The sequence below is a fragment of the Pinus tabuliformis genome, chromosome 5_1, assembly GCF_031772625.1.
Source record: "Pinus tabuliformis cultivar Carrire ecotype Pingquan chromosome 5_1, CPIR1, whole genome shotgun sequence".
Lineage (NCBI taxonomy): Eukaryota > Viridiplantae > Streptophyta > Pinopsida > Pinales > Pinaceae > Pinus > Pinus tabuliformis.
The window spans coordinates 144,957,232-144,980,309 of NC_142305.1; the positions used below are offsets into that span (position 1 = coordinate 144,957,232).

Here is a 23,078-nt window from a genome sequence, read left to right on the forward strand (position 1 = left end):
GGTTTCTAAAATACAAAGTGACACAAGATATAAGGTTAGAACAACTCCTATAAGAATCATTGTTTTAAGGTATAATTTTTCACCAAAACAATGCTTCATTTATACTTGAAGGTATCGTGTTGGCATGTATATCCTTTAGAGGGAATTGTGATCTTCATGTATCCTTTGGATAAGTGACACCAAAATGTGGTTCACCAACCATTATCAACATGATTCAGTGAGATAATTAGGTATGGTCATGGATAAGGAAAATAGAAATAATCCCTCATATTCCCACAATAAATCATTGACTAACAGATGCTTTTATCCATTCTTATATATGATTTCATAATCATACCCAGACATCTTAATGGTCCACTTGTATTTCTCCAAAGATGATAAAATCTACCACATATTATACTTTAAACTATGATGATTGATCTTAATATAGACACACCTCCCAATGAGGTATGGGTCCCAAATGTCAAATGCATGAAGGATGACCAAAATATCTTTCTTATAAGTGAATTTTTCCAAATTTATGTCACACAACTCCTTATATATGATTGCTAAGGGGTGCTCTTCTTGCATCAATGTAACTGTTTTACTTGAGGCATCACATTGCAAGGCAGATGTCTTAGTGAAATTGGGAACTGCTATATGGATGTAGTGCACATGGTTTCCATTAAAACTGAAAATTCCTATTTGGTGTCTTTGCTCCATAATAAGGCATTCATTTTCAGCAAGGTTATTAAGGGGATAGAAATTGTCAGATATTTCTTCAAACTTCCTATTGTATCCCATAAGTCATAAGGAACCACATAATATCTTTAAGGTATTAGAGTGCGGAAAATGCTACATAGTCACAGATTTCATGGGATCAAATAACACCCTCTTGTAATTATTGATGATGTGACCCAAGTATTCATCCTTTGAACCCTCAAAAGCACATTTGGAATAATGAATAACTATAGGTGATACAAGAGCTACAAGGCTCTATCAACATGCTCTACTAAGGAGTATCAAGGTTTATCGTAGATTAAGATATCATTAAAGAATATAATGATAAAATTACATACAAAGGGTTGAAAATTATTGCTCAAGAAGCTCTAAATCATGGATTAAGAATTGGAAAGTTTAAAGAGAAACACTAATATCCCATAATGAACTTCACATGTTTGGAAGGTTTCCTTAGGGATGTATACTTCCTTAATATGTATTTGGTGGTATCATGAGTGAAGGTATAGTTTAGTGAAGAACTTGGCTCCATGAAGCTCATCTAAGATATCATCGATAACTAGTATGGGAAATTTTTATTTCGTGATAAACTAATTTAGATGATGTACACATATGCCAACTACCCTCTTTCTATAATACCATAAGCATGGATGAGGAGTAAAGGCTTACATTGGGATATATGATTCTATTGTCCAATAGTTTTTGAATGATTTTTTCTATTTCATCATTATGAACAAAATGGTGCTTATAATGATGCACATTGGGTGGTTGACTACTCAAAAATATGGAAATAACATGGTCATCCTCATGATGTGAATTTGGTGAAGCAAAAAGTGTTTCAAATAACAATTTATTTTAGTTAAAACTATTTACAAACCATTGTGAATCTCTTATGGGAGGTTGTCGATAAATTGTTTGGCATTGAACTAAACAATAACATTAGAGTGGCCTTTCTTCAATAACTGCTTTGTATATCAAGAACCGATCAATTTTAGGGGAATCAAACATAATCCATTTTGATGTATTCTTATTCCATTCCTTATTGATGTTAAGATGCATTTCCTTGCCTCATGGTAATAGGGTCCATAGTGCATAACCATTCTACACTAAGAAGTACATCACAACCATCCATTTTAATAATGAATATTTGAGATTTGAGTTGATAATTTCCCATTTGAATTTTAACATTTTTAAATTGGATTCAACATTTCATCACACTTCCACTGGATATTATAACTTGAATTATGCATGACATGGATATAATGGCGGGTTTCTTTGGCCACTTTCCTATGAATAAATTTGTGGTGTTGCTACTATCAATAAAACAATCACTTGTATTTATTTATGTAACCAATCAACTTCACTATTTTGGGTGTGAAAATTTGGAATGGATCACTTTGGAGGGAAATCCCATGTTCCTAACAAGGAGCTTCTAAGGTTCTTTCTTCCTAAGTAAGAAGCGTTATCTCCATTAATTATAGTTTAGAAGTGTCCTCCAATTGGTGTTTGCGAGGACACACCCATTTGGAATATTTTTCTTCTTCCTCCCATTCATGCCCTTTGAAATACCACTCATCACAATTATAATAATGTTTGAGGCATTTCCATTTCATTAGTTCTCATGGGATAACGTTTGGACTTTCAATATATGAGAAGGGGAGGGAGTGGTATTAGTTACCAAAGAGTGCGAGGATGGAAAATAAAGGGGGCCCATTTGGTATATTCATTTATCACCGTCTTAACACCCTAAGCTCTCATACAATCATCCAACCAATTTATTTGGCATGAGATCAAGACTTGTGCTACATTTTCCTTCTTAAGACCACTAATGGAACATTGTTAAGGAAATGAATTAGGTTCTTTGTGCATATTTCTACTTACTAGAAGGATATTATAAATTCTATAGATATGCATATTTAGTGTAATGTTTTGAAACAACCCAAGTCATGACTGTCTAATTGAAAATGAGCATAGTCAGTCTTCACAAAAAGGCTCCAAGTAGTATATCCTCCATAATAATTTTCTATGCATTCTTAATATTACCAATTCCCTTGATCCAATTATAAGACCCTCACTCTAGGTTTCATCACATCATCAATAATTCCATGGAAAGAGAAATAGTATTCCATTTGATTAACCCAACTAGTAAGATGATAACATTTCATACTTCTTCATCTGTACTTTGGTGATTTGATTATTGAAATTTGATGACTAAAAAGTTTCCTGCAATCCCAACCAGTTTTAATTCACCTTATCACTCTCATTCAACGAAATGTTGTTTCACATAACCATACATTCAACATATAGAATTCTAGAAATGAAAATTTCATATTAAAACACATGGGACTGTCAACACATGCTGAAAATAAATATGGACATAAACACATAAGAAACACACATAAAAATACAAACAGATTGTTGGTCAACTTAGACCCAGACAAAACCCCTTCAATCTTCTATGGGGAAAACCTGTTAGTGAGCTCTTCAAATTTATTTATATTTCAAGTTCGAGAAAAATACATTTGTAAACAAAACAAAACAACAAAATACAACTTACCTCTTCAGCCAAAAACTCCTTGAAAATCGTGCCCACTTTGCCTTGATTTTCATGCCCACTTGAAGCTGCAAATATGTACTGTATGGATACAGACTGTATGGACTATATGGTTTTTTCAATTTTTTTTCAAAAACTTCTCTCTAACGGCATGTATCTCACATCATTAAATGTTGTTCGTACTGTACCTTCTACTATGTTTTATTCCTTGATTTCTGTACCCATCTTTTCCCATAAATCACTCCTTCAGAACTTTTCTCCAGCTCTCAGCCTCCTTTCTCCAATATGTTCATGAAGAATGAATCTACTCTCTCTTTTCTTTTCCCCCTTTTGTTTCCCTAAATGACTTTTGGGCAACCCTAAGAGTTAATTGCTGAGATTCATTTAGATCAAGGGATGAGAATAAATGTGCATTTATCACTTTCTATTTTTTAACTCACCCATTAAATAAATTACCCACATTGTACTTTATGTCTAAATTCATTTTTCACCTTATAATTTAACATTGACTTCACCACTTATAAATTCACTTTCACTTTATACAGTCACACTTAGGAAAAGAATTATTTTGGGCACTTTTCCCTAAGTATAGACTAGCCCATGGGAAACCACTTGTCCAAGAAACATTAAAAATCAACACTCCCTCTTACAGAGGAAATTTTTTCTTGCCACAACCGTCTTGTCCCTAAAATGGAGATCCTTGCCTCTTGGCAAGGACTCGATGAGAACATCGACCACCTGCTCATCTGTTGATATATAATCCAGCTTCACTGCCCCCTTTTGAACATAGTCCCTAATGAAATGATATATGATTTCAATGTGTTTCGACATGTCATGAAACACTGGATTCTCCGTGAGTTTTATGCAACTATGATTATCACAGTGAATAAGCGTCAGTCTCCACTTCTGATCAAATAGGCCATACAACAACTTGTGAATCTAAATGGCCTCACAACTAGCTTGTCTAGCAACCATATAGCCAGCATTAAAAGATATCAAAGAAACTGATGTTTACTTTCAAATGAACCATGACACAATTATCTAACCCAATCTGAAGTAACACCCTAAAGTGTTTTTCCTGTCAGAAGCATAACCTGCCCAATTTGCATCTGTGTAACCTGCCAACCTCACTCAATCTCCTCGCCTATGGTCCAGACCATAATCAACAGTCCCGTGCACGTAGTGAAGAATGTGCTTTGTAGCTACCCAGTGCACCCTCCTGGGCTCAACCATGAACTGGCTAAGTGTGTTCACTGCAAAGCATATATCTAGCCTAGTGTTGACCAGATACATCGAGGACCCAATAAGTTTCCTATACAATGTGGGATCCACCAAACTAGAATTTGAAGCATGAAGCTTCTTCCAATTGGTGATCATAGGTGTAGACATGGGTCTACAATCTGCCATGTGAAATCTACTCAACACATCCACAACATACTTCCCCTGCTCCAGAAATATATGCCCCTCCTCTTGCCACACCTGAAGCCCCAAAAAGTAATGCATCAGCCCAATGTCCTTCATCTTGAACTCCATCTAAGTGGTTGGCATGTGCCATTGGGCACACAAATAATGGTTATTTTGGAATTAAAGCAATGCGATTAATATTATCTGATGAGAAATTTGAGATAGTGTTCCAAAAGTTATGGTTTGATCCATATAGAAAGTTTACTATAGAGTGGTACCACCACAATCAATGGTGCATGAGGAATATTTTTCATTATCCTAATATAGGTTTCCCACAATGGTTTTGTTAGGACCCAGAAATTTAATTAACATTGATAGAAATATTACTCCTAGAATGAGCATTAATGTGATTACATAATTCCTAAATTCATTATATGCTCAAAGATGTAATATTTTTGTTATTGATGCTATAGATGTTATCATTTTCAAGGCCCTATGGAAAAAGGAGTGTTGAGTTATTTAGCTCTCTAATATACAAGGGGGAGTTCCAACTATAATACTCACTTATATCTTTCATGTCACTGACTAAGGAGGATAGCATGTACCCTTAGCCATACTACTTGATTCTATGGTACATGAGAGTGATCTCCCTAAGTGTTATTCTCAGGGTGATATAGTAATAGGACAACCACAAGTTTATGTAAGTTTGGCTTCAAGTGCACATAATGGAACTTTGATATACATCAAAGTATGTGAAAGACTAATCTATATACAAGAGCTACTTAATGTAATAATTTTTAAAGGGGTACAAAGAGAGATTAAAAGGGTGTGTGATTCAACTAGTTAACAAAACCAAAGAGTTGAGTTCATCATTACAATATAACATAGTTTGATTGTGTATTGGTTTAGCCATCACAATCTATGAATCCAAGTGTTGAACCAAAGTTAAATAAAGATATTCTTACATGCATGTTGGTGATTAACAATATTGTAATATTATTTCAACATTAATAGGGTGAGAATGAAAACTATCATAATTTTAATTCCATAGAGATCCATGTTAGTGAAATGGAAGAGGGCATAGGCTGACTATTTTGAGATCATGTGGCTAATTCATAGGGTTCACCAAACCTAAAACTTCAAGTTTGGAATTCAGTGAAACTAAAGAAAATTAAAAGTTTCTTTATGTTTTTCAAACTTCAGATATGAACTTAATAAAACAAATTTGAGATTAGATGACAAGTTTGATTTAGGGTTTATTTTGAATAAAAATTTGAAAAAATTGGAGGACCCACAAGTGCATATTTCTCATTTTTTATCTTGACCTTTAATGACACACATTTCTCCATTTATCCACTCTATCTCATGCATCCCTTGCCATGACAATCTGCGTGTATAGTGCAAACCTTCTGGTTTATGCTCATACATTCCTATGTGTAAACCCTCCCCTTGGAAAATTTCCTCCCTTGCAACTTCCTATAAATCTCCACTTGGTCATTACTACCTCCCACACTAAGTCATCGTTTCTTTTAAACCCGAGCTACTACCTGTAAGCTAACTCAAACAGACTTAACATAAGATTTCGACTTCCTAGGGGAAATTGTTTTTGTTTATTCTAAAGTTTTTTGTGTGTGTGTAGATAGATAGATGAGAAATGTCTAGAGCCAAACCTCATTATAAAATTTGAACTCGAATTTGAATTTAATAATCTCCAAACCCAAACTCAAATTCAAACTGAGTGACTTAGTCATATGGTATTAAAGAAGATTCATAAGAGACCTTGAAATAGTTTCCATGTGCAATGATTTGAAGATGAAGAAGCTAGAAGAATTAAGAGAATTTGACACAAAGATTAAAAAGGAAAGTTGATACCAGAGGAAAAAAGCCAAGGAGCTATAAATAAAACTTAGTAGACGATATGACTCTTTCACAACCATGGAGTCAGAATTATACAACTGCATATTGAAAATCTTGCAATTGGTGAAGAAATTCATTTAGTTAGATAATTGGCAAGAGGAGAGGTTCACCAAAATGATTGCTCAAATATACCAAGATTTTACAAGAAATGAAGAGGCAATGGAGAAGATATAAGTATTATTCCAAGAGATCAAGTAAGTCCCTTCCATTTCCACTGCAAAAGCTAGAACCATGATGAAGTCAAGCATGGTAAATTCACCTTTAAATAGCCTTCCCCAAGAGCCATTTTAAGAAATTTTGAAAATCACAATAAAGGTATTAGTTCAAACTTATTGAAGAAATTGGAATTCAAATGCTAAGGGATTATGATTCCCATTATAGCTCAATAGAGACATAAGTATGAATGCTTAATATTTGATGGAAAAGAAACACACAAACCAAATTTTTCAAGGAAAAAGGAATTAACAAAGATGTTGTTTTCTAGGAGGAAAGGCCAATTAGTAAAGGAGTGTGAAGCAAGCCACCCAAATATCCTTGTAGAAGATTGCAAGAAGGGAACAAAGGAGTGATTTTTACACCCAAATCTATTTCAACACTTGGGGGACTAAGAAGTTAAGATAGAAAGTATCATCACAAATAAAAAAATGCATGATGTGGTATATTTGGTTTATTTTTACTTGAAGAGAATGGATCATAATGCTAGTAATTGTGGCACTCTACAAGGTTCAACAATCCATACAAGAACTATTTCCAATAATATAGATTAATTGGACTTGGGAGGCCAAATTTTGGATACTTCACTTGAAACTCCATCCCTAAGAACAAAATAGCCAAGCAGAATGTTTGAAGATTCAAGATCAAATGGAAAGAGAAAAAATTGCACCTATAATCTAAGGAGTAGTGGTCTAATCACCTATTTTTGTAACGAATGTCGCCTCTAGCCATAATATGGACAATGGGCTCATGTAAAAGGTAGCTCGTATTCAACTCGTATATTCCATCCTACAATGGAGGCCCCTTTCCTGTAGATTTTCTAAATATTGCTTGATGGTATGAAATGATCTTGGCATGTAGAAGCATAGGAGAAGGAGATTGAAAGGATTTAAAAATTTTACAAACCAAAAGCTTGTAAATGGGGAGGTGCAATCCAAAATGAATCCTTCAAATAATCTCTCTTTTTAACTTTGTAATAAGAAAATTTATTTTGCAAAGTTTCATCAAACTTTGGTGATAGTGATCATGATTAACAATAAAGTAGTTCAATTTTAGTATTGATAGAGTAAAAAAATACACTATAACTTTTATTTTATAGAAATTTATGGTGATGACATACATAAATCATAGATTAACAAACTTTTTTAAGGCAAATATTAACCTTATATGGCGAGAGAGAGAGAGAGAGATGCCTTCTATATTATGATTAAACCTATATACATAGAAAAATATTGTCAGTCATTGATCCACCACTTGTGAAACCATACTAGTAGCATAAGTTCAAAACCTTTTTGTTAAAAGTACCGTGGATAACCATAATGTCTTTCAAAGTGAAATTGTAATTAGAAAATTACAAAAAGCATTAAAAAATGACCATGAACATAACTGCTCCCTGAATTGTGTTTCTCATAAGAGAACTAGCTTGCTTAATCATAATCTAGGAGGAGTGTCCACTTGGATGGGTGGTTGTTTTTCACTATCATTGTTTGAAAATGAGATATCATAATTTGGAAATTTCTTAGTTATTCTTCATATTTTACTATTGATATTGTCAACTTTGTCCATGATTTTAGCCATGCAGATTAACAATTCTCGTTGGGTGTCATCTATATTAGTAAGTACTTTCCACTTGAGAGTTTTGATATACCATTATAGGTTGATCGTCTGCATGTAGAATGAGGAGCGTTCCATGGTAGAGATTTCTACATTAAGGATCTATTCCCTAGTTTATTCGTTAACTAGTTTGTTGAGGATAAACTTTCTACTCTATTGGACCTCATCTTCCACTTCAGATATTTCTCTCTGGACCATTTCAGGAATAATGTTTCTATACCTATCCATGATGGCATGAGCAGTTGTTTGGGCCCAAGTTTGACCAGTAAAGGGAGGAGGTGATTTAGAGGTAGGGGAGGGACCGAGTCATCCTCTTCTCCCTCCACATTGTGAGGCAGAAAGGCAACGTCTAGTCATGTGGTTGAGTGACCAAGGGTAAGCTAGCTCGAGAAGGGAATCATAGGGGAAGCTGGAAAAATATAGACCAAAATAGTGAGGTGGGACATTAAGGGTAGAATGAGAATAAAACTAGAGGGGGTGACCACAATGGGGGAAGAGAATCCCTAGAAGATAGACATAAATACAACTAGGAAGTCGAGAACCAGAGAGAGAGGCCAGGAGGGAAAGATAGTTGCACAAAGGTCTAAAGTCCAATTTAGAGCACCATACATTAAAATATTCCTAAGATTACATGCCTAGTGAACGAACATAAAACCATAATGTAATGAAACCATAATTTATGAAAAATAGTGATACCATAACATCCACCAATGAGGAAAAGTTTAGGACAAACATGAAAATCAATGCTAACCTGATACTTCTCCTTTGTGTTTGTCGTGAGCCAAAATTCATGTGTTCCAAGCTGATTAGTTTCCAATTAAAAATTATTTCTACTCTTGCATGCAATGTGATCTTCGTCCCTCAATTGGTATTGGTCTACTAGATTCATACACTCTCTCTCCAATCATAGTATGTTTCAAAAGTCAAAAATTTTGCAGAGGAACCATGTATGTTGAGTGCCACAACCTATTATATAAGCTTCAAACCACCCTCTCCTCACATCCTTAGAACACCCAATGTCATAATATGCCATCATCCATTGAATTTCTATCATGACTGTTGTTCAGTGGCTCCTAATATCTCTGTGCAAGACATTTTCCTTCTCTTGACTTCCACACACTTGTTAGAAATTGTAATTACTCCCGCATGCAAGAGTTGACTAAATTTGGAGAGTCAGTTAACTGAGTCAAGTCGAGTAAGTTTGAGTTAAGTTATACTTTGGGAAAAGTTGAATTTAGAGTGTGAGTGCATATGAAGTTATTTTATGTGAGTGGCTAGTTGGAAAATTTTATATACCCCTCACTGAGTTCATTGTAATTATCAAGTTTTTGTGTGATCAATAGAAGAGCCGCAACTTGTGTGTGTTTGGTGTGAATTATTTGTGTTATTTTATGCCTTACCTCTGCTACCTTTCCAACAAATTGGTATCAGAGTCGAGGAAGGATCACAAGATTTGTGGTTCTTGGAGAGCCAATAAGAAGAGGGCCAAGTGAAAAAGGCCGACAAATTTATTTTATTTAAATTGCGGTGCAAAATTGTCTCATTGTTAACTATAGATAAAAGTGCGCAAGTGAGGTGTGAAATTCACACTTTGTTAGTGCAAAAATGTGATAATTTGGTCAAAACTACGAATCCGCCAAAATTCAAGAGATCTGTGCAGGTACCGTGTGTTAAAGTTGCGCAAACCCCGTGAGGTATTAAGAAAAGGCAGAGCTTGTGAGCAAGTATTAAATTAAAAAAGGAGCGTGTGAGAGGATTTCAAGACCAGGGCATGTCATGAAAGGTTCTTTTCAAAATTCACGTGGATTCTTTTTACCCATATGTTAATTGTTTTGGATGAACGAAGTGGGATGGTCTTAAAGTGTTATGTCTTTTTAAAGGACAAATTTATTAAAAGTTTATTGGTGATCCACGGTGATAAAATGTTATGAAAGTCTAAAAGGTTTTTCCATAAAGTTTGAAGGGTTTTAACATAAAAGGCATTCAAAGGTTTTTTCAGTCATTTTTTTTATATATTGAAAAAGGTTTAGTTTATAAAGGTTTTCTTTTATGAGTGGCTTGTTATAAAGATATTCAAAGCGATTTAAAAGTTTTTTTTTGGGAGATATTTATGAAGAAGGTTTTTTTTTTAAAGAGAATTAAAAGAAAACGAAAGGGTTTTTATTGGCAAGCGAATTTAGGGCTTTACAAAAGTCTTTTCATCGGCAATGTTTTATGTTTTGTCAAGCATAACAATGTTTTTGGTGAAGATTGTGTCTTATCAGGCGCATAAAAATCATATTTTCTTTTTAGGGGCGATATTGAAGATAGTCTCATGCAATTGAGAAAAAAATTGTAAGATAGAAGAAAGACAACAATCATGGGTCATAAAGCGTGATTGAAGAAGATTAATAAAGGATCGAAAATAGAGGCAGATACTGTTGTCGTGTTTAGAGAGGTTCAGGCCACAGCCGAGGAACTGAGAATTATAGTAGAAGACAAAGAAGAAATCGAGGTTGATTGGTGTAGCGTGGATCTACTACGACCTCCTATGTTTAAAGGTTCCCTAGCTTTGAGTTTCATTCAACAAGCAATGGATGAAATGGTTATGTGCAAGGTAGCAAAAACTGAAACTTCCAATGAAGCATGGGAGATCTTGGAAGAAGAATTTGGTGCAAGGGAGGGTGACATGAAGCAGCAGGTTATGTCATAAGCAAAGAAGTCAGCTGCGTATATGAGAGTAGATGAGCAAGACTCTTAGAGGACAACCCAGCTTGGAGAATCCCACTCAAAAGTGGATGATGGTTGTGAAGACCGTATAATTGAAACCCATTATGCAAGCATGCATATGGATAAACAAGATGCAACAAATATTGCAAAGAGAGAGACATAAGCCTTTGTATGTGAAGCAAAGAAAGAGTATATAAATGCTCAAGGACTCCACTATAATGTGCTTGGAGCAAATGATGGTGAATCCCACAGTGACAAAACACATGTGGATGATGACTGCAAAGTGAGATGTGAATTAATGCATCCAGATGTAGTTGATGGATTTGATGAAGTTGAAATTGTCAATGAGCACATTCATGCTTGGATAACCCACCATAGGATGGATGAACATTATGTTAATGTTATGTGTGGTTTCTTTTTTGCAATAGAGATTGATTGTGGCAATATGGTAAGCGCCATGTTTGATGAAGAATTGAAGGTTGAAGCTGCAACTATAGCAGTAAGATATGAAGCAATTTGAGCTACTCATGAAGCAGTATGTCATCTAGCAACAACTGATGATCAAGAATAGGATAAAGTGATTGAAGAGTTTTTGATGAGAATATCTACTGACCACATAATAGTGGAAGATAGCTTCAATGAAGTTAAAAAGAAGGCAGAGAAGGAAGAGGTAGAGTAGGAAGCTCTCACTGAAGAGCATAATAAAGATGTTTTTAACATTGTTTTTGAATATGCAGGTGTTCAGAATAGCATGGGCAAAAAAGTTGAAAACAAAGTTATTAATAAGTTTGATGCGGATTTGAAGCTCATTGAAAAATGGATTCAGAAACCAATTGAACAAATTAATGTGAGTCTTATAGCAGTAGCTGGAATAAAAGAATTGAATGAAATGGTGAATAATGATCTTGAGTGTGAAAATTAGAAGAAAAAAATAACAGTACCTGATGATGAAGTGAAGAGAAGGATATGGGAGTTTCTGAAAACAAGGAAGAATGCATTAAAACAGTTTTTCAACAATTGAGTCAAGAAGAGATAACATTCTGCTATCAAGAAATATGACGAAAAGAAAGACAAGAATATGAAGCACAAGCAACAGAGGGAAGAAGACAATTTATAGTTGAATGAATCCTTGAAGAGGAAGCTATGGAAGACCGACTCAGATCAAGTTCAAGACAAGTCAAAGAAACATTGTAGAAGCAACAAGTAAAGAAATATGGAGCCTTTAGTAAGAACATGCAACAGAGAATAAAGCAATTTCGAGGATATAGAATATGGAAGAAGAGAAAAAGAAAATGCAAAATTGTAAAAGTTTTGAGTTATTATAATCCTAGCTGAGACATAGACCAAAACGCATGTTTGAGTGATAACTGACTCAATTTCTATTGTAAGAATAACAAGCATAGTTAATTCATGTTGAGTCATGTTGAGTCATGTTTGAATTATGTTGAGTCATACAGTTGTAATTAAGGGGGAGTGTTAGAAATTGTAATTACTCCTGCATGCAAGAGTTCGCTAAATTTGGAGCGTCAGTTAACTGAGTCGAGTGAGTTTGAGATAAGTTATAGTTTAGGAAAAGTCAAATTTAAAGCATGTGTGCATGTGAAGTTATTTTAGACAGTTGCTAGTTAGAAAAATTTAAATACCCCTCACCAAATTCATTGTGATCATTAAATTTTTATGTAATCAATAAAAAAATTGTAATTAATATGTTTTATGTGAATTATTAATATTATTTTATGTCTTATCTCCTTTGCCTTTCCAACAACACCTCTAACCATCACCTCTAACTTCATTCACAAAAAAACCAAATCAACCTGTAGTCGCAAGTGTACCTTTTTAACTGCATAATGTCATTTGGTGTCTTTCCTCTAAATAACTTGCACTCAAATCAACTTGCCAAAGCCACCCTCCATATACACACCCACTTACCTTGGGAATATAACTTTTATATTAAAAAAATAGAAAAACAAAACATATTAAAAAAACGAGAAGATAAAAGGCATAAATAATAGTCTCAATAAAAAAATTGCAGTCCAAAGCTCGAAGAATATTAAAACAAATTAATTAGTTCATCATCATTTTTCTTTACGATTTGATCGACCAAATTCAGCGTTTGTTTAAAAGAAGGGCATTAGGATTAAGCATGGTCTGTACATGGGGCCCATGTGCTGCGGTGAAGTACTGTCTCAGCAGGCTCTCGCCTCCGTTCAACACGAGCAGGTAGGACACCGGAGCTCTGGATTATCTGCAACTTATTAGCATGTGGAAATATGATCGATCCACAAAAGTCGTTACAAAAACCCTAACAGACATATTATATTCACTTCTCCGTCGGCGAGGTAACCTCCGGTTTGGAAAGGTCTTCTTAGGTAGAGTTGAACTCTTCAGAACCAGGAAGCTTCCCAAGAGTTGAATGAATGGCATCCAAGAAAGAAATGGGCTCTATCATAGGTGCAAATCCTATATAATGCCACCGGGATGGTAGAGACTGAAATCATATGTGATCAATTCAGAGCTGCAAACATTTGTTTACAGAGATCAGTTAAGTATTTCGCTAAGCCTGCCTGCAGAGCTACAGGCTTATACAGCATATCCGGTTTGAATTGTAGGATTTTTTAGCTGAGATTTGAAACCTAGCCTACTACATTGGTGAAGTCGGCCGTTGCACAAGATTTCTGTTTTTCAACTTTGAAATGACGTACTCTGAAGATTTTCCCTTGTTCATCCGAGTCACATGGTTTTTGTTTGGGGTGATGGTGATTTTGGCAATGGCACCTGTCTCTGAGGCGACAGTCCATCACCATAAATGGAAGCTCAGTTACCAAAACTGGTCTCCTGATTGTATGCAAACAACCATCATCTCCATTAATGGGCAGTATCCCGGTCCGACGATCAGAGCTCGGGAAGGAGACACTGTTGTTGTTGAATTAGAGAACCAGATGCCCACTGAAAATGTTGTCGTTCATTGGCATGGAATTCGCCAGGTACGATTCGCTCTCCATCAAAGTGATTTCAGAGCTAATTCTGATTGTGATAGATTGGTTTTTTCTTTGGCCACCATATACGCTCTTATAATACATAATAATTTAGATGGAAATGCTCATGTGTTTCAGATCGGAACTCCGTGGGGCGATGGAACTGCATCCATGTCTCAATGTGCAATCCTACCGAGCGAGACATTTATCTACAGATTCGTTGTTGACAGAGTATGTTTAACGCATTTTCTTTTCAACAATTGCAACTTAACATGGTTATATTATTGTGTTGGGATTCTGTAAGAAGACAGTGGCCTAATGTTAATGATGTATGCAGCCTGGCACATATTTCTATCATGGCCATTACGGTCTGCAGCGTTCGGCTGGTTTGTATGGCTCTTTGATAGTCGACTCCGCAAAAACAGAGCCCTTCGTCTATGACGGAGAACTCAGCATCATTCTCAATGACTGGTGGCATACTAGCACTTACCAACAAGCCGTAGGCCTCTCATCCAATCCTTTCGTCTGGGTTGGGGAACCTCAGGTATATATATCGTCCCATTTTCATCTTGGCACTGCGGTTTGAAATCCCGATTGATCGAAACTGGATGAATAAACGTGAATTTGTGGGTTGATATTGCAGTCTCTGCTGATAGAGGGCCGAGGAAAATACAACTGCTCCGCAGGCAGCAGTACAACTTGCAACGATACCAGCAGCCAATGTTCGCCCTACATTCTACCGGTGAAACCTGGAAAGACATACCGCCTGCGCATCGCCAGCGTAGCTTCTTTATCGGCCCTCAATTTTTTGATTCAGGTGAAATAACACATTCACGCATCCTACATTGTTTCATCTTAATTAATGCTTGAAATGAACATCTAACTATTTGTTCCGTGTTTTTCAGGGACACAAGATGACCGTTGTGGAAGCGGACGGCCACTACGTGGAACCGGTGGAGCTGGAGAATCTGGATGTGTACTCCGGAGAAACTTATTCAGTTTTGATAACGGCCAATCAGGATCCCACCAAAAACTATTGGGCAGCTGTGAATGTGAGAGGGCGGAAGCCCAATACGCCTACGGGCCTGGCCATCCTCAACTATCTCCCCAATCTCTCCACCAAGCTACCCACCACACCGCCTCCTCCGAGCCCTGTCTGGAACGACTATGCCTATAGTAAGTCGCTCGCCAAGAAGTTTGTGGCCCTCACCGGACACGAAGAGCCTCCTCCTATGAAACCCACCAGACAGTTGATTTTACTGAACACACAGAACAAGATCAATGGATTTGTAAAATGGGCCATCAACAACATATCGCTGGTTCCTCCTCCCACTCCATACCTAGCGGCCATGAAATACAAAATTCAGGGCGCATATGATACCACGCCCCTCCTGACGCCTACCATCCCCGAGACTACAACATCAGTATCCCTCCCACCAATCCAAACGCCATTGAAGGGAATGGTGTGTACGTATTCAAACTGAACTCTGTTGTAGACGTGATACTCCAGAATGCAAACACACTGAACGCAAATAACTCGGAGATCCATCCATGGCACCTGCACGGTCATGATTTCTGGATTCTGGGCTATGGCGAGGGTGTTGGAACTACTACACACCTATATGTAGACTCTTAGTTAGAGCATGTGACTGCATGCAAGATTCCTTTTGCATGTTGGAACTACTACACATCTACATGCGGACTTTTAGTTAGAGCATGAGATTGCATGCAAAATTCCTTTTGCATGATTTACTCCTTGATTTACTCCTTGATTTGCTCCTTCTTTAACTCCGCAACTGACTAGTTATCTCCGGAACTGGTTGTAGGTGTTGAGTCTTCTCATTGATCACCACTATAGTCATTACCTTGGGATCTTCACCCAGTGATGCTATATCATGAGCATTGTAACATAATTTTCAATAGAATCATTCTTTTCTTCTTTCGATTTTCTTTTAGTGTTTTTGCTCTGCAAAGCTGTGTGTTCAACCTTTACTAGCTAGATTCATCTGTGCAGGTTTTCTAACACATTTACATGGTATCGGAGCCCACAGGTTGCTAGATAAAAGGCGCATCAGTACTTTATTTTGCAAGTATTACAACTTGGAGATCGAAGATCGACAGAAAAATGGAGTTTCCCAAAGCATCGATCCTAACACCGTACAACTATCATGAATGGAAGGATCAAATGGCTCGATACCTTCGTCATAAAGGGTTGTACAGGATTACCATGGCTACAGAAGTGGAACCCACTTCAGCCATAGAGAAATCCAAGTACCTCAACCGTATGGATGAGGCCCACGGATCCATATGCATGTGCATCTCTCCAGAGTTGCAGTTTCATCTATCTGCCTGCAATACTCCCAATGAGATTTGGAAAAAGGTTGAAGAGCTCTACGGGAAACAGGATGAGATGAAAGGACATCTGCTCGAAGTGGAACTGCTATCATTGGATCCACGGAACTATGACAGAATTCAAGACTTCTTCACCAAATATAATGATCTATTGTTGCAACTCAAGGGTTTTGGAATTGACAAATCCAAGGAGGAGATTCGCCAAGTTCTCTCTATTATGTCAAAGCTCGGACCAGAATACTCCGTCTTTGTGTCTACATTTCATTCAGTAAGGCTTGCAACAGGTAAATCCTACACTATGCCTTCTCTCAAAGAATTTATGGAGTCCCTTATTTTTGAGCAAGATAAACTCATTGGCATGGGGAAAATCAAACCTCCAAAAGCACATGCACTTGCTGTGCATGATGGCAGCCACAATAAAAATCACAGATCTGATTCAAATCAGAAAAATCAGCAGCAAAAAGACAAAGGAAAAGCACATTCCCATCCAAAGAAGGAAGGGTACACCAAGCCCTTCAATGACTCCTCCGGCTCGAGAAATGAGAAAGGGAAGAAAGGAAACAGATGCACCTACTGTCAAAGAGGATTCCATCTAGAATCCTCTTGCATGAAGAAACAAATTGACCAAATGGCAGAAATCCTTCAGAAGCACAACCTTGGGGACCACATCCCTCAAGGCGCCAAGAAGAAAACTGAGGATCCGCCACACGGGAAAGGTAACAATTTTCATGCTTTAGTTGCAATTAATTCTTCTCCTGATGCATGGATTATAGATTCTGGTGCATCACATCATATGGCTGCTGCAAAGGAAGTATATTCCTCTTTGGATGCATGCAAAGGACCTCCCATCCTCATGGGAGATGACTCACCTATTGAGGTCACCGGAAAAGGTAGAGTGGAACTTTTACACGGAAGCTTTGAAGATGTGCTTCATGTTCCAAAACTTTCGGTAAACCTGCTTTCAGTTTATCAGATCACTCATTCCGGCACCGGAAAGAGAGTGGAATTCACTCCAGATGCAGTGAACATATATGATCTACATAGCAATGACAAAATTGCAACTGGTGAGGTAAACAATGGAGCCAGACTGTATACATTTTCTGAATTTATTGAATCTGAATCCTCCTTATTGCTTACACATGCTGATGATAGTAGTAGGCTTTGGCACGAGAGGTTTGGTCACTTAAATTACAGGTATATGCAGCAGCTAAGCAAGAATGAGATGGTGGAAGGCTTGCCAAATATCAGTTTCTCCAAAGGAGTTTGTGAAGGGTGTGTTCTTGGCAAACATCCCAGAGAAAAGTTTGACACCGGCAAGACTCACAGAGCATCCTCTCCTCTAGATCTGATCCATAGTGATCTCATGGGGCCTTTTCCTCATCCTTCCATCAACAAAGCAAGGTATGTGCTTACATTTATTGATGATTTCTCACGGTATACTTGGGTGTATCTTCTCAGGAACAAATCTGAAGTTTTTGAGCACTTTGAAGATTTCAAAGCACTAGTTGAGACACAGTCAGAGAGAAAGATCAAAGCCCTCCGTACAGACAATGGGGGGGAATATGTTAACACAGCACTTCAGAACCTTTGCCTTCAGTCCGGCATACAGTTGCAGTACACAGTTCCATACACTCCGCAGCAGAACGGAGTTGCTGAGAGAAAGAACCGATCTCTCAAAGAGATGGCTTCCTGCATGTTGCATGCCAAGTCACTGCCTCATAAGCTTTGGGCCGAAGCACTTAATTGTGCTAACTACATCCAGAACAGATCTCCTCATAGGTCTGTCAAGGACCAGACCCCCTTTGAGGCTTGGAGCGGCACTAAACCAGAGGTCACTCACCTCCGTGTTTTCGGCTCTCGAGCATGGGCCCGGATCCCCTCTGAAAAGAGGAAAGCTCTTGATCCACAGAGCATTGAGTGCATCTTTGTTGGATACCCTGATGGTGTGAAGGGATATCGACTCTTGATTCCCTCTACAGACAAGCTCGTCATTGAGCGAAGTGTCAAATTTGAGGAAAGTCTCTCGCATGCACCTCAAGCGCCGCATGCAGACACTTTTTATCTACCTCATGTCCGAGATGATGACTCAGTACATTCAGATGCCGATACAGATCATGCAGATGCCGAGGAAGAGCATGCAGATGCAAAGACAGAGTCTTCAGATACAAATCTAATGCATGCAAATGATGATCCACATCCAAGCCCAAATCGGGCTTCCAGCAGTGAATCATATTCCCCTGTCATAAATCAGAGAACAAGGAGCTTACGTGAGATATATGCACAAGACCAACCAGCTGCTAGAAATGGTCTTGTGGGGGACAATTCTGATCTAAAGAGGACTAGCTCAGAGTTTATTGAGCCTCCTCTTGTCCTCACTGCCACTGAACCATCGCCCTCCTGGCATTGTCATTTGGTTCAGTCTTCTGATCCACAGTCTTATGCTGAGGCTGCTGGGCATCCATCTTGGGAGTCCGCCATGGAGGAGGAGTATAACTCCCTCCTTGAGAACAAGACTTGGGATCTGGTCCCCCTTCCTTCAGGAAGGAAACTTGTCCGATGCAAATGGGTCTACAGGACCAAGAGTGCTGCAGATGGGCAAATCACCAGACGGAAAGCAAGGCTAGTAGCCAAAGGCTTCCAACAAGTGCATGGCATTGATTATGACGAGACCTTTGCTCCAGTAGCAAAGATGGATTCCATACGCCTTACACTTGCCATTGCGGCTGCCCAGCGGTGGGAAGTACATCAGATGGATGTGAAGAATGCCTTTCTTCACGGAGACCTATCTGAGGAGATCTACATGGAGCAGCCACATGGTTTCATTCAAGATTCATCTTTGGTCTGCAGACTGAAGAAATCTCTCTACGGCCTTAAGCAGGCCCGAGAGCTTGGTACGCGAAGATGGATTCTTTTCTCTTATCACAAAACTTTGAAAGATGTAAGTCTGATCCGAATGTTTACATGCTTAGGACACAAAATTCTCTTCTTATCTTAGTTTTGTATGTAGATGATCTCCTAATCACTGGCAGCTCAGCTTCAGCCATTGCTACAGTCAAGAGGGCCTTGCATGATAGGTTCTTGATGACGGACATGGGTCCATTACACTTCTTTCTTGGTCTTGAGATCAGCCAGAATGCCACAGGCATCAAACTCTCTCAGGCTAAGTATGCACGGGATCTCCTCGAGAGATTTCGCATGACTGACTGCAAGCCAGCACCGACTCCTTTTCTGTCTGGGGTCCGCCTTGAGGATGGAGGTGACACTCCATTAGTTGACAGCACTCTCTACCGACAGCTAGTGGGGAGCTTATTGTACCTCACCCACTCCAGACCAGATCTCTCATATGCAGTAGGGGCAGTTTCCAGATACATGCAGGAGCCGCATGAGCTACACTGGAATGCTGCCAAGCGCATCCTCCGATATGTGCAGGGCACCATCACCTTCGGGATTCACTATGCAACAGGCACTGCATTGAATCTCCTTGGCTTCACAGATTCTGATTGGGCGGGAGACAGCATTGATCGCAAGTCCACCTCCGGATATTCACTCAGTCTAGGATCTGGCCCTATCTGTTGGTCGAACAAGACGCAGGCTGCTATTGCTCTCTCTTCAGCTGAGGCTGAGTACCGAGGAGTAGTCAACATCACCATTCAGGCTCTGTGGCTACAACACTTCCTCACTGAGTTGGGCGTCCAGTTCCACCAGCCCATTGTCATCTGGTGTGACAATCAGAGCACTCTCAAATTTTGCAGGGATCCAGTACAGCGGCAGCGGACGAAGCACATAGAGATCCATATGCACTACATCAGAGACTTAGTACATGATCGGGTCATTGATCTGCAGTTCTGTCCTTCAGCAGAACAGACTGCAGACATCTTCACCAAGACATTCACTGAGCAGAAGTTCCGCTCTTTGCGTGATCGTCTTGGAGTGAAGGACACGGTTGCTTAGCAACAATATTTTTCTTCCTCTTTTCTTTTGATTACATTGTATTTTGAGGGGGGGTTTTTCCCATGAGGTTTTCCCTCTTTCCTCAATTTTAGTACAAGTTGCATTGTATTTTGGGTGACCTTTTGCCTTAGTTGCCAGAGCCCATTTTCTATTTTTCCCATAGTGGTGTTCAGGGGGGGTGTTGGAACTACTACACACCTACATGTAGACTCTTAGTTAGAGCATGTGACTGCATGCAAGATTCCTTTTGCATGTTGGAACTACTACACATCTACATGCGGACTTTTAGTTAGAGCATGAGATTGCATGCAAAATCCCTTTTGCATGATTTACTCCTTGATTTGCTCCTTCTTTAACTCCGCAACTGACTAGTTATCTCCGGAACTGGTTGTAGGTGTTGAGTCTTCTCATTGATCACCACTATAGTCATTACCTTGGGATCTTCACCCAGTAATGCTATATCATGAGCATTGTAACATAATTTTCAATAGAATCATTCTTTTCTTCTTTCGATTTTCTTTTAGTGTTTTTGCTCTGCAAAGCTGTGTGTTCAACCTTTACTAGCTAGATTCATCTGTGCAGGTTTTCTAACACATTTACAGAGGGTGCATTTGATCCTCTAAAAGATCCAAAGAAATACAACTTGGTGAATCCTCCGCTTCGTAACACGGCGGCGCTGTTTCCCTACGGATGGACTGCTCTGCGGTTCAAGGCAGACAATCCGGGAGTGTGGGCTTTTCACTGTCATTTGGAGGCTCATTTCTTCATGGGAATGGGGGTAATGTTTGCAGAAGGTATTGAGAGAGTAGGAAGGCTGCCTCGTTCGGCCATGGGATGCGGCCTGACCATTAACAAATTGATGCATAACTGATCCAAACTTAGATCAACGCATTGTAATTCATATTGAAATTTGACATTATTTATTTATTATACTGAACGGTATACCTGTACCGTCTATGTTAAAAAGAAAACAGAGAATAAATTTGGCTGCAGCTTTACAGAATCAACAATATTGTGCGAGATTGTGTAAATATTTAATTCGTGAATGTTGCTATCTTGCTTGTCCTCATCATCCTCTTCACGAAGTGCTTCTGAGAGTAAACTTCAAATGTGAATCGTTGTCACATAATGACCAGCTCTGCTGAAAACCGTGAAATGCTGATAAAGAAGAAAACAGTTTTGCTGGCTACCTAATCGCTGATTAGAAATACAAGATTTTGCGAAGCTTTTGCTCTGACAAAAATGGCGCAGTTTAATTAAGAGGTGGTCTGCGCTTTTTCATTGAATTAGGGGATATGGTAATTTTTTATTATTTAAAATAAAATTTAAAATATATAAATAAATTCAGTATTTATTTTAAAAGAGATTTGAATGTGAGTTCAATTAAGAGCTGGTATGTGCTTTTTCATTGAATTAGTTGATATGCTAATTTTTTATTATTTAAAATAAATTTTAAAATATATAAAAAAATCTAGTATTTATTTTAAAAGAGATCTGAATGTGAGTTTAATTAAGAGGTGGTCTGCGCTTTTTCATTGAATTAGGTGATAGGGTAATTTTTTATTATTTAAAATAAATTTTAAAATATATAAATAAATCTAGCATTTATTTTAAAAGAGATTTGAATGTGAGTTTAATTAAGAGGTGGTCTGCGCTTTTTCATTGAATTAGGTGATATGGTAATTTTTATTATTTAAAATAAATTTTAAAATATATAAATAAATTTAGTATTTATTTTAAAAGAGTTTTGAATGTGAATATTTTTATGATGGTAAATATTGTTTTAAATAAAATTTATTTTAAAAAGTATTGGAATATATTTGTTGTTGGTGGTGGTCGTGGGACCAAATTGATCTATCAGACCTATAATTTTCTTAATTTTTAATTGTCTGGCTCCTAGTCTCTTTTCTTTAACTTTATTTTATTTATATATACTTAATTAATTAATGAAATAATTATTTATTTCACTGAAAACCGTATTTACAAAACATTATGTTTTTATTTTTATTTTTTGGAAACGCTAAAAATTTTAGGAATTAAAAAAATATTTGCATAATAATATATTATTTTTCAAAATAACTTGAAGTTTTAATGTTATTGATGATGATGATGATTGTTAACGTCCACTGAGACCAAATAATGGTCTATCGGACCTAAAGAAATAAATTATCTATTTTAATTTTTGATTTAGGATTTTATTCCTATGCTCAAAAAGCTTGGAGAGAAGCCTCCCGAGCTCACTATAATTTTGAGTATAATTTTGACATTGTAAAAGGCTAGGAAGGTCAGTATTGTAACAAAGATTGTGAAACTGAGATCTAATGTGGTTATACGCGGCGCACTCTAAGAGGAAGTGGTTTTCATCCTCGATGTTCCTATTCTTACATATATGGCAGATCCTTTCCGTCTTTAGGAACTGCCCAACGACCTGTTTCACTATGGAGCTCATGAGAATTCGTTCTAATCTTTGCTATATTAATTTTCTTCTTTGAGCTAGTTAAAATAGAGAGATACTTTTGATCTTCTAGGGTGGGGTTGATGACCTTCTTATAATAACTTAATTTTCTTTTAGCCGCTAAGTCTTTCTCACACCACATTTTTTCTTTGAACTTAGAAGTAACAATATCTTCAATGTTATTTATGTTTTGCAATGCATCATTTTCATTGATCTC

At 37.6% G+C, this 23,078-nt stretch overlaps 1 pseudogene across 1 annotated transcript; it reads left to right on the forward strand.

Moving 5' to 3' along the window:
- The first annotated feature begins 13,621 nt into the window (after positions 1-13,621).
- Positions 13,622-21,405, forward strand: LOC149163829 (L-ascorbate oxidase-like; annotated as a pseudogene). The gene is made up of 6 exons (XR_016260181.1): positions 13,622-14,112; positions 14,242-14,334; positions 14,441-14,647; positions 14,747-14,920; positions 15,009-15,701; positions 21,009-21,405. The product of XR_016260181.1 is annotated as an L-ascorbate oxidase-like (transcript).
- Positions 21,406-23,078: the final 1,673 nt, after the last annotated feature.